The sequence below is a fragment of the Balaenoptera borealis genome (assembly GCF_965194805.1).
Source record: "Balaenoptera borealis genome assembly, chromosome: 2".
In the NCBI taxonomy this organism is placed as follows: Eukaryota; Metazoa; Chordata; class Mammalia; order Artiodactyla; family Balaenopteridae; genus Balaenoptera; species Balaenoptera borealis.
The window spans coordinates 120,226,763-120,236,339 of NC_138867.1; the positions used below are offsets into that span (position 1 = coordinate 120,226,763).

At 50.6% G+C, this 9,577-nt stretch overlaps 1 long non-coding RNA gene across 1 annotated transcript; it reads right to left on the reverse strand.

The window, feature by feature from the left end:
* Window positions 1-483: 483 nt before the first annotated feature.
* On the reverse strand, window positions 484-9,290 carry LOC309624153. Its single transcript, XR_014241799.1, has 2 exons — window positions 8,036-9,290; window positions 484-754 (listed from the first exon to the last, which is right to left on the reverse strand). It is a non-coding gene; the product is annotated as an uncharacterized lncRNA (long non-coding RNA).
* Window positions 9,291-9,577: the final 287 nt, after the last annotated feature.

Sequence of the window (9,577 nt, forward strand, 5' to 3'; positions counted from 1 at the left end):
GTGAGTGCTGTGGGCCCAGCCCCTCCACACTGAGACCCAGACCATGCCTGGACAGCTACATGTGTGCAGGCACCAACACAAATGAACACTTAGATACAGGTCCCAACACATGCTCGGACAGACGCCCCAACAGATACGCATCACCCCAGCACCTAGGCACACACCTGAACAGACACACTCCCCAACAAACTGGCCCATAGACTCTGACTCAGGCACACCCATCCCCCTAAAACACAAAGACCCGCCTGGAGTGGCACAGAGGTTCTCCTGGTCAAAGTCATCTGTGGACACCCCAATCTGGTGCTCAAGTCCACACAGCAAGACATACCCAGGCACATCATTACAGATACCCACATTTGACCATCCTCCCTCCCCCTTCCTCTCACACCCACCCTTCCTCTCACTCCCTGTCCTGTCATGGGGAGACAGAGCAACCCAGCCCCACAGAGCCCAAGGGGCCTGATTAACAGGAAATTCTACGAATGCCAATTAAAACAAAGTTTACTGAACAAATTGTTTGCAGTTGTGCCCCGGAACCATCATGAATTTTAATCTTGCATTGATTTGCACTGATGGAAGCTTTGCTGATGCCGGGGCCCTTTGCGCCTCCTGCTTCTCCCTCTGCCGCATGTGGGAGGAGTCATCACCCAGCCTCGGACTCAGGAGCCCTGGGGGCAGTCATCAGCCTCTGCTGGTTCAGAGACATCAGCCTAGGACCAGCAACCACAGCCCAGATTGGAGAGACCAAAGATACCTAGAAGATGGGCAAGAGTTTTAGAGATGCACAGGGCATACCCATGTGGTGTGGATGAAGAGGACCATAAGGTTTAAGGACCCCAGTAATCTGGGAAGGAACTGGGGGCCCTGGAGCTTCTGAGGCCAGATACAAAGGCAAGGACACAGCTAGGGATATAGACACAAATGTGGCTGAGATACAGAGATGGGCGCAGATGTTGTAATAGTTCCAATACCACCTCAACTAACATGACTCCAGTGTGTATATAACCTCAGTTCAAATGACCTCTTCCAAAATAAATTTGATCCTGCCCTCCTCTCCCTTCCACCAAACCCTCTTCCCAAACCATTTCATAGTTTCCCGTTGCTTTAAAAAAATCCTTGCCTGATGTGCACCACCCACCTCACCATCTCACACTTCTCTGTTTTCCAGCCACTGTCAGTCCCCTAGGAGGAGCTGTGTTTCCTTCCAGCTTCAGGGCCTTTGCACATTCTGTTCCTTTATCTGGAGGAGTTCACCTAGTTAACTGCTTTTCATCCTTCAGGTCTCAGTTCAAGTCACTTCCTCAAGGAACCTTCTTTGACCCTCTGCCTAGATCAAGCCTCTCTGCCATTAAATGCTCTCATAGCCCTTTTGTCATTAGAGTATAAGCTTCATGAGGGCAGGGGTGGTGTCTGTATTTACTCACTCCTGTCTCCCCTATACTTAGCACAGGACCTGCCATATAGTCAGCTTTTGCCATAATAATGCTGTATAACAAACCACTCCAAAAATTTAGGGTCCTACAACAATATGTATTTCCTGCAGGCTGACTGGGTTTTGGTGGATCTGGACTGGGCTCAGCTGAGCTTTATTCTAAACTGAGCTTTATTCTAAACTGTGGACTTCCTGTGTGTGCAAAAGGCAGGAATGCAAACGAGCATGCCTAACCACGCCCGCTTGGCCAGAGCAGGTCCTGAGGCCATGGAGGGGGTGTGCATACACGGCAGAGGGAGTGAAGAATTGGGACCAACGGAAATTACCACCTGCTGCACAAATACTGTGGTATGAAGTTGAGTACTTGCTCTGTGCTAGGTGTTGTGTTAAGCACTTTATATGCATTAATTTATTTAATTCTTGAATCAACCCTGTAAGTATTATTAACCCCATTAAAAAAAGAAAAACTTTAATTGAAAAAAATAAAAACCTGCACAAGGTAAACAATTCAAACAGCTCCAGTTATAACCAATTATATTCAAAGAAAAGTAACTCTTCTTCCTACTCCCACCCCAGCCCCACTCCCCAGAGGAGGGTTGTTCTGTGGGCTTTCTGATATAGTATCTGTAATATCCAAGCGCACACATGCACGCATGAGAGATCCCTTTTTAAGAATTCAGCTTGGTGCATGCTATATTGAAACGGTTCTGCATCTTGGTTTTCTTCTGCATTTTTGTTTTCAACCAATAATATGTCTTGGAGCTCCTTCCTTATCAAGATCCTTGATTTGATCTACATTATTTTTTACTTATCTCCATTTTGCAGATGAGGAAACTGAGGCTTAGTTTAAGTTAAACTTGTCCAAGGTATTACAGCTCAGAAGAGCAGGGCCGGGGTTGAAATTTAGGTCTGCCTGACTTCAGAGCCTGTGTTCACAGCTGCTCTGTCCTACTATGTCAGTAGTAGACCCCATGGCATCTGCAGCATGGCCAGGGTAGATTCAGAAAAACCTCTGGGCTCCAGCTGGAGGCACTCTCAGAGAAGGATGGCACCGGGGCTCTCATGGTGCTGGGCCCACCGGTCAGCCAGGGAACCCACCAGCACTGGATCCGAGGAGTTGGGCCCTTGGCCCCAGGCCTCACCCTCAGACTACCCGCCCTTCTTGGCATCCCAACACTAGCTCTAGGCACTGAGTCAAGCCTCATCTGCCCCTCCATTGCCCCAGCAAGAGGAAAATAGCTGCAGCAGGGAAATAGGGGACCTGGGGCCATTCTTAGTTCTGTCTCTAACTTTACACCTTTGAGCAAGCCACTTCCCCATCTCTGAAAAGGGAGAATCGTTCCCACCCCCTCCTTTCAGAGGGAAGCAGGGAGACCCTGCTGAAAGCCTGGTGTGAGTGCAGCTCTGATTGGAGGAGTGTGGGTGTGGGTGCTGCCTCCCAGGCTTGGGTAGGGGCTCCGATCCCTGTGCCTGGGCGGGGTTCACTCACAATCCAGCCTTTCCGCAGAGGCGGCCCCTGTGCTATAGCAGAGGGGCCTAGAGGAGACAGAACACATCAGAGGCTCAAATCCTGCCTCTGCCACTTACTGACTCTAGGGCCTTGGGTTCCACTAATAACAGTTATAATATATTGAAGTGTTATTATGTTCCAAATGTGGGCAAACCTGCCTCATTTAACTCTCCTGACAATCCTATGAAGTAGATACCATCCTGATTTACACACACTATAAATGAGGCTCAAAGAGGTTTAAAGGACTTCCTCAAGGCCAGAAAGTAGAAAAGACTCTTCTGAGTTTCGGTTTCCTCTTCTACAAAGTGGGTGCAGTAATATCCATCTCTCACAGCTGTGGATTAAGGAAATGGATGTGAGCCAACTAAACGGGCTTAGCAGCAGACACACAGTAGGTGCTCAGTAAATGTAAATTCCCTTCCCCATCCTCTTGGAGCTGGAGACTATACTGGAAGAGTACACTGAGATCCCCTGGGAAGCTTTAAAAAGGACTGTAGGTCCTGGGTCCTACCCTGAGAAATGCTGATGTAAGTGGCCTGGGCCTGGGTGACAGCCTGGGATTCTTAAAGTTCCCCAGGTGGTTCTAATGTTCAGCCAAAGTCGAGACGGGCTGTGTTCTAGACCCTAAGTGGGTAGAGAGGGACGACATGGGAGGCCTCCCTACCTTGCTAGCTCCTGAAATAGTGGCTCACTGGTCTTGCTACTTCAGCTCTCATCCCCCTCCCTAATCCATTTGTCATTCAACCGCCAGAGAGAGCATTAAAAACTTAAATTAGATCACTCTCCTTCAGTAACTTCCCATTGCACTTAAATATGAAAACAAAACAAAACAAAAATCCCACCTCCTTCCAAGACCTTGCATGGCCCAGGCCCTGCTTAACCCATCCATCAGTCTTCTTGTAGCCCTGGCTCCCATTGTCCCTTCTGCGCTCACTCACCAATCTGCTCCTGGCCAATTCCCACTCGCCTTTAGGTCTTATCTTACCCAGCAGTTCCACAAAGAGGTTTTCCCTGGCCATCCTTCTAGAGTTGGCCCCCTTAGTTTGGCTCTCCCGGATATTGTTAATTGCGTGATGGAAGGCACAGGTTGCTTTTAAAATCATTTCTTTATTTGTGTGTTTGCCTATTTAAAGCCTGTCTCCCTCACTAGACTCTAAGCTCTGTGCGGGGAGGGTCCATGTCTGTTTTTGTTCATCGTTGTGCTCCAGTGCCTTACATAGGGTCTAGCACAGAGTTGGTGCTTAATAAATATTGGATGGATGGATGGATGGACGGACGGACGCTACCCTCTCCATAGCACCTTGCAGGGCTGAGTGTTTTAGAATTTCTTAATTATTTAAGAAGTATGTATACATATTAATAGCTCCCATCTAGTGAGTACCTACTGTGTCTCATTTGATAGGAGGACTATGGGGAAAGCTACCGGAGCCTCCCCATCTTGCGTTCTCTCTTCACACTCAAAAGCTTCTGTGCTCCCCCTCCAGCTCCCCATCCGGAATTACAATATTCTTCCTCCCCAACCTGCCTTTCGGACTCTGGTCTGCGGCATCACTTCCACCTCCTAGTGTCCTCCTTTGGGCTCCTAAGCAGGGGACCTCCCCCCCACCCCTAGTCACAGCAGAGGGGGCCCGGGCCTTCTCTAAAGACTGTGTGCACCAAGCAGCCTTGTCAGAGCCGCAGTGGAGACTCAGGGAGAGGTGCTGGCTAGAGGAGCAGGAGGGGATGCAGCCAGCCGGCACCTCCAGCATCATTTAAGGCTGCAGGGGGCAGATCAGAGCAGCGAAGCCGATTGGAATGACAGCCATAGTCTGGTGGGCCTGGGGTGGGGAGAGGATGAAGAGTAGATGCCTCAAAGACCACCATGCTGGGTCTCTAGACCCTGTCTCACCCTTCCCACCCAAATCCCCAGCCTGCCAACTGCCCCTGAGTCTTGCCCAGGCTGCCTAGTCCTTGAGAGAGGACGGGCCTTTAGAAGAAGCTCAAGGGAAGGGTAGCCATATAAAGGGTTGTAATTACCCGATTCCAAAGGGGGGGGTTCCCTACACCAACAACAATTCTAGAACACCAGCTGGGTGTCCTATATTTCAGTTCAGTTCTGACGCTATCAGGAGATAGCATCAGATTCCGCAGGCTCGGGGCTCAGTCCTACAAGACTGCCACCCCACACCTCCACTTCAGCCACCAATTGAATGTCCAGGTTGTCACCTGTGCTACAGATTGAAGGTTCCAATGACCGCCTCCTCGGGTTCAATTAATTTGCTAGAGCAGCTCACAAAACTCAGAGAAACATTTCATTTGCTGGATTACCGTTTTTTTTTGGGGGGGGGGGCGTTGTTTTGTTTTGTTTTGTTTGGCCTCGCCTCATGGCTTGTGGGATCTCAGTTCCCGACCAGGGATTGAACCTGGGCCACAGCAGTGAAAGCGCTGAATCCTAACCACTAGACCACCAGGGAACTCCCTAGATCAGGGGTCCCCAATCCCCGGGCCACGGACGGTTACCGGTCCGTGGCCTGTTAGGAGCCGGGCCGCACGGCAGGAGGTGAGCGGGGTGGGGGGGGGCGAGGGAGTGAAGCTTCATCTGCCGCTCCCCATTGCTCCCCATCACTCGCATTACCGCCTGAGCCATCCTCCCCACGGCCCCCCGTCTGTGCAAAAATTGTATTCCACAGAACTGGTCCCTGGTGCCAAAAAGATTGGGGTCCACTGCCCTAGATTACCATTTTTTAAATAAAATGATATAACCGAGGAATAGCCAGGTGAAGAGATGCACAGGGTAAGGCATGGGGGGAAAGCGTGGAGTGTCCATGCTCTCTACAGGCAAGCTGCTCTCCCCAAATCTCCCTGAGTTCTCCAACCCGGAAAGCTCTCTGTACGGTTCCTTTTGGGTTTATATGGAGGTTTCATAACATAGGCATGATTGATTAAATCATGCCTATGTACTGTTGGTGATTGAACTCAATTTCCAGCCCCTCTCCCCTCCCTGGAAGTCGTGGGGCAGGGTTGGGAGGGCAGTGTTAGGGGGGTGGGACTAAAAGTTCCAAACTTCTAATCACATGGTTAGGTCCCCTGGCAACCAGCCCTATCCTTAGGTGACCTAGGGGCTTTCCAAAAGTCACCTCATTAACATAACAAAAATATCTTTATGGTTGCCACCAAGGGTTATAGGAGCTCTGTGCCAGAAACAAAACAAAGACCAAATATATATTTCTTATTATAAATCACACTATCACACCATGTCACCAGCGTCTGTATTGCCTCCTCGTCATCTTCACCATCTTCAAGACTGACAGTGCCAGGCACTTTACACACACACAGTGTAGCAGTTATGTAATTTGTCCAAGGTCACCACGTTGTCTGATCTCAGATCCCAGCTCTTAACCACAATACTATGCTGGATTATAGCCTAGAACCATCACCAATTCCTAATCCCAAAAGGACAGCCTCCTAAAAGGTGGGGTCTGCACACCTTCTCAAGAAAATAATGGTGAAACAATTGAGCACTTCCATCGTTTTGATAGTAGATTTCCCTTCCTGCTTAGTGAAGGTGCTACAATTACTGGGGCCACTGGCAAGAGGAAATCTAAAGGAAGACAGAATGATAGGATGTCAGGCTGGCAAAGACCTAATGGCAGCACACCTTTCAGCCCCCAGGTGAAACATAAAAAGAGGTCCACAGAGGCCTCCCACACCCACCTGAAAGCAGCCATCTAAATTTGCAATTTGGGTTCTCGATATTTTTGCCCATGTTCTCATGCCGGAGCTGAGTCTTTTGCAACCGGCCTAGTTGCTGCTTTGGTAGATTTCCATTTTGAATTTCAGCTCTCTTACCCACAAGCCCCCTGGGAGCCTCCTGCTTCCTCTCATTTCTTGTGTCTTTAAAGAAAACTCTCCTTGCCTGGCTCCTCCCATTGGATTTTGTCCTTTGGAGCTGGGTCTGTCTCCCTCCTTCTCTTCCTTCCTCTCTCCCTTCTCCCACCCAGACATATTCCTCTTCCTTATTCAACGGGGGAGCAGGACCACTGAAGGCCCTCGGCCCCAAGTGCCCTCAACCCAGCAGTGGCCACACGCCCACCCTGCCTGGTCGCAGGGGCGAGGGATGTGGGGATTCTCTAGCTGTACTGCAGTGCCTCTAGCTGCAGCTTCTCCCCCTCTCTCAGGGTTCTGGAAGATTATTAGATAATTTTCAAATTTGTAAAGCGCCTTAAGCTCCTCAGAGGAAAGGTGGGATACGAGTGTAATAACAATAACAATCCTATCTGTCAAAGCCATTGAGAAAATGAATCTTGTTATCCTCAGGAACCAGCAGTAGGAACCTCAGCAAAAAACAAGAAAATAAAGTGTGGAGCGAGGTCTCCTGACCAATCAGAGGAGGAGAAAGTGCCACCCAGGGGCCGGGTGGCATTCGAGAACCCCCCTCCCCGTAGCTCAGTGCTGGCAGGAAGGGGCTCTCAGAAAGTTACCCAAATTGCCTCTGATGCTTCACCAATTAAAATGACTTTAGGACAAGTTGAAATCAACTTAGGGAGCAAAGCGTTCTGATTTCCGAAACTCTCTGAAGGCAGTGGGGAAGACAAGTGTCTGAGCAGGTTGTCACTCACTCAGGAGTAATGATGGGAAAATCCATCCCGGTAACGTGATTGAGTTTGGTGAATTAGTGAGGATGTTTACACTGCATGCTGGAAGCTGGAGTGGGGCTGTCTGGGCGGTCGGGTTTTTGACGTGTGTGGCAGCTTCGCTCCTAATGAGGTCCTCGGACTCATCACTCTCCCTGGCTGGACTCACTGTCGCTGACTTCAAGTCAGTCTGTTTCACTCTTCGAGCAAGTGGCTAAAGGCAGAATGGGCTCTGGAGTCAGACAGGACGGGGTTTAACTCCTGGCTCCGACACCGCCAGCCCTGTGACCTTGGGCAGAGCACTGCACTGCTCTGAGCCTCAGTTTTCCCATGTGTAAAATCTGCGTGCTGATAGCACCCAATTCATGATGCTGTTGTAAAGGGAAATGAGATGAGCTACCTTTTTAGTTTTTTATTCACCTCCCCAAGCCCAGCATGGTCATGGAGAGAAAAGAAAATTGAAAGTTTCTGTCCTCTTACCTGGAGTATTCATTCCCCCTAGAACCAAGAGGAGACAAGGCAGATAGAGTCACGTGGGCACATATAATGCGCCGTTCAAGTCCTGACGCAGCATCTTGACGGCTGTGTGGTCTCCACCAAGTCACTTAACCTCTCTGAGCCTTGGTTTTCTCATCTGTAAAACAGGAACAACAATATAACCTCTCTGTGGGTTTCTGAACAGCCTTTCTAAAAGTTCTGAGCAGACACTTGTCAATAAGCAAGTGGAGTCAAAGTCTAGTGGGGGGAGGACCAGAACACGTTGCCTTTCCCGGTCACCATGGCCACCTGATGGAGGAAGGGGATGCAGAGGACCACCAGGGGATATAGTGAACCTGGAGTGGGGAGGCACATGTAGGAAGGGCCCCTGGAATTCATGGGCCAGGCTTGCTGGGAGCTCACCAGAGGAAATTACACAGGGCTGCAACATGAAGGACTGAAGTCAGACTGTAAACAGACTTCCAGACAGTCGGGCAACAACAAGCCTATTCCTTCCTGGGGTCTTTGGCTATGCCTGAGCAAAACCTCCCCCGAGAGGAAAGGCCCAGCCTGGCCGTGCTGGAAAGAATGCAGAAGGATGGATAGGGTGACCCTGAAGATGCTCCCGCAGAGCCAGAGAAGGAGGTCACGGTGGTCCAGCGGGCCCTCCCCCAGGCTCTCTTTGAGCTGAATCCTCTGGAGGGCTGCCTTGTGGGAACCTCCCGTGACCTTGAAGGGAAGTCGCTGGGCCTGCTCCAGAGCAGGGGCCATGTCTTCACAGACATGCCCAGGTCAGCACCAGGCCACAACTCTATTATTTAAGGGTTTCATAAGAGAGTGAACCTCCGGGCCTGGAAGAATGGCCGGGATCCTGACTCTTCCTGCACAGGAAATGCGGCAGCTGTGCCTGAGCCCTGGCTCAGCCTGCTGAGGACTCAAAGCCCCTGCAGAAGTTTCCCAGCCTGAGGGGACCCCGCTGTGGCTGAGACGATGACACCTGGGCCCAGACTGGGTCTCTCCTCTCCAGCCTGAGCTGAGACCCACCCACCACCAGGCCGAGGGCTTGTGGACTCTGCAGTGATTTTATTGTAATTTCCTCGTTGTCGCAGTTAATAGCATTAGTTTGTTAATTACTGTATATTTTAAAAGTAAGAGGAAAGGGAATTCCCACTGGAGACTTGTTCTTGGCTGAAACGCTGTGATGTGAGGGTAGGGAGCGTGTGTATGGGGTAATGAGCTTGCTCTGCCGATTTCTGCTCCTCCTGACAGGGCCCGGGGCCAGAGATGGGGCTGCCTGGCCGAGGCAAGGCCCTCCCTCCTCTGCGGCACTACTTCTCAGCCCCCAAACCTCTGCCTGAGCCCCCTTCCCCTCAGCAGAGTGAGGTGCCAGGCCCAGGGAGGGGAGGGCGGGCAGTGGGTACTACACAGAGGGCCCTGGGGCTGAGGGAACCAGACCAGAGTGAAATAAGACACTGAGGAAACCACCGCTGACAGTGGCAATTGATTGAGTAGGATGGAGTTTTTCATTAGGAAACAGAGCTAGAA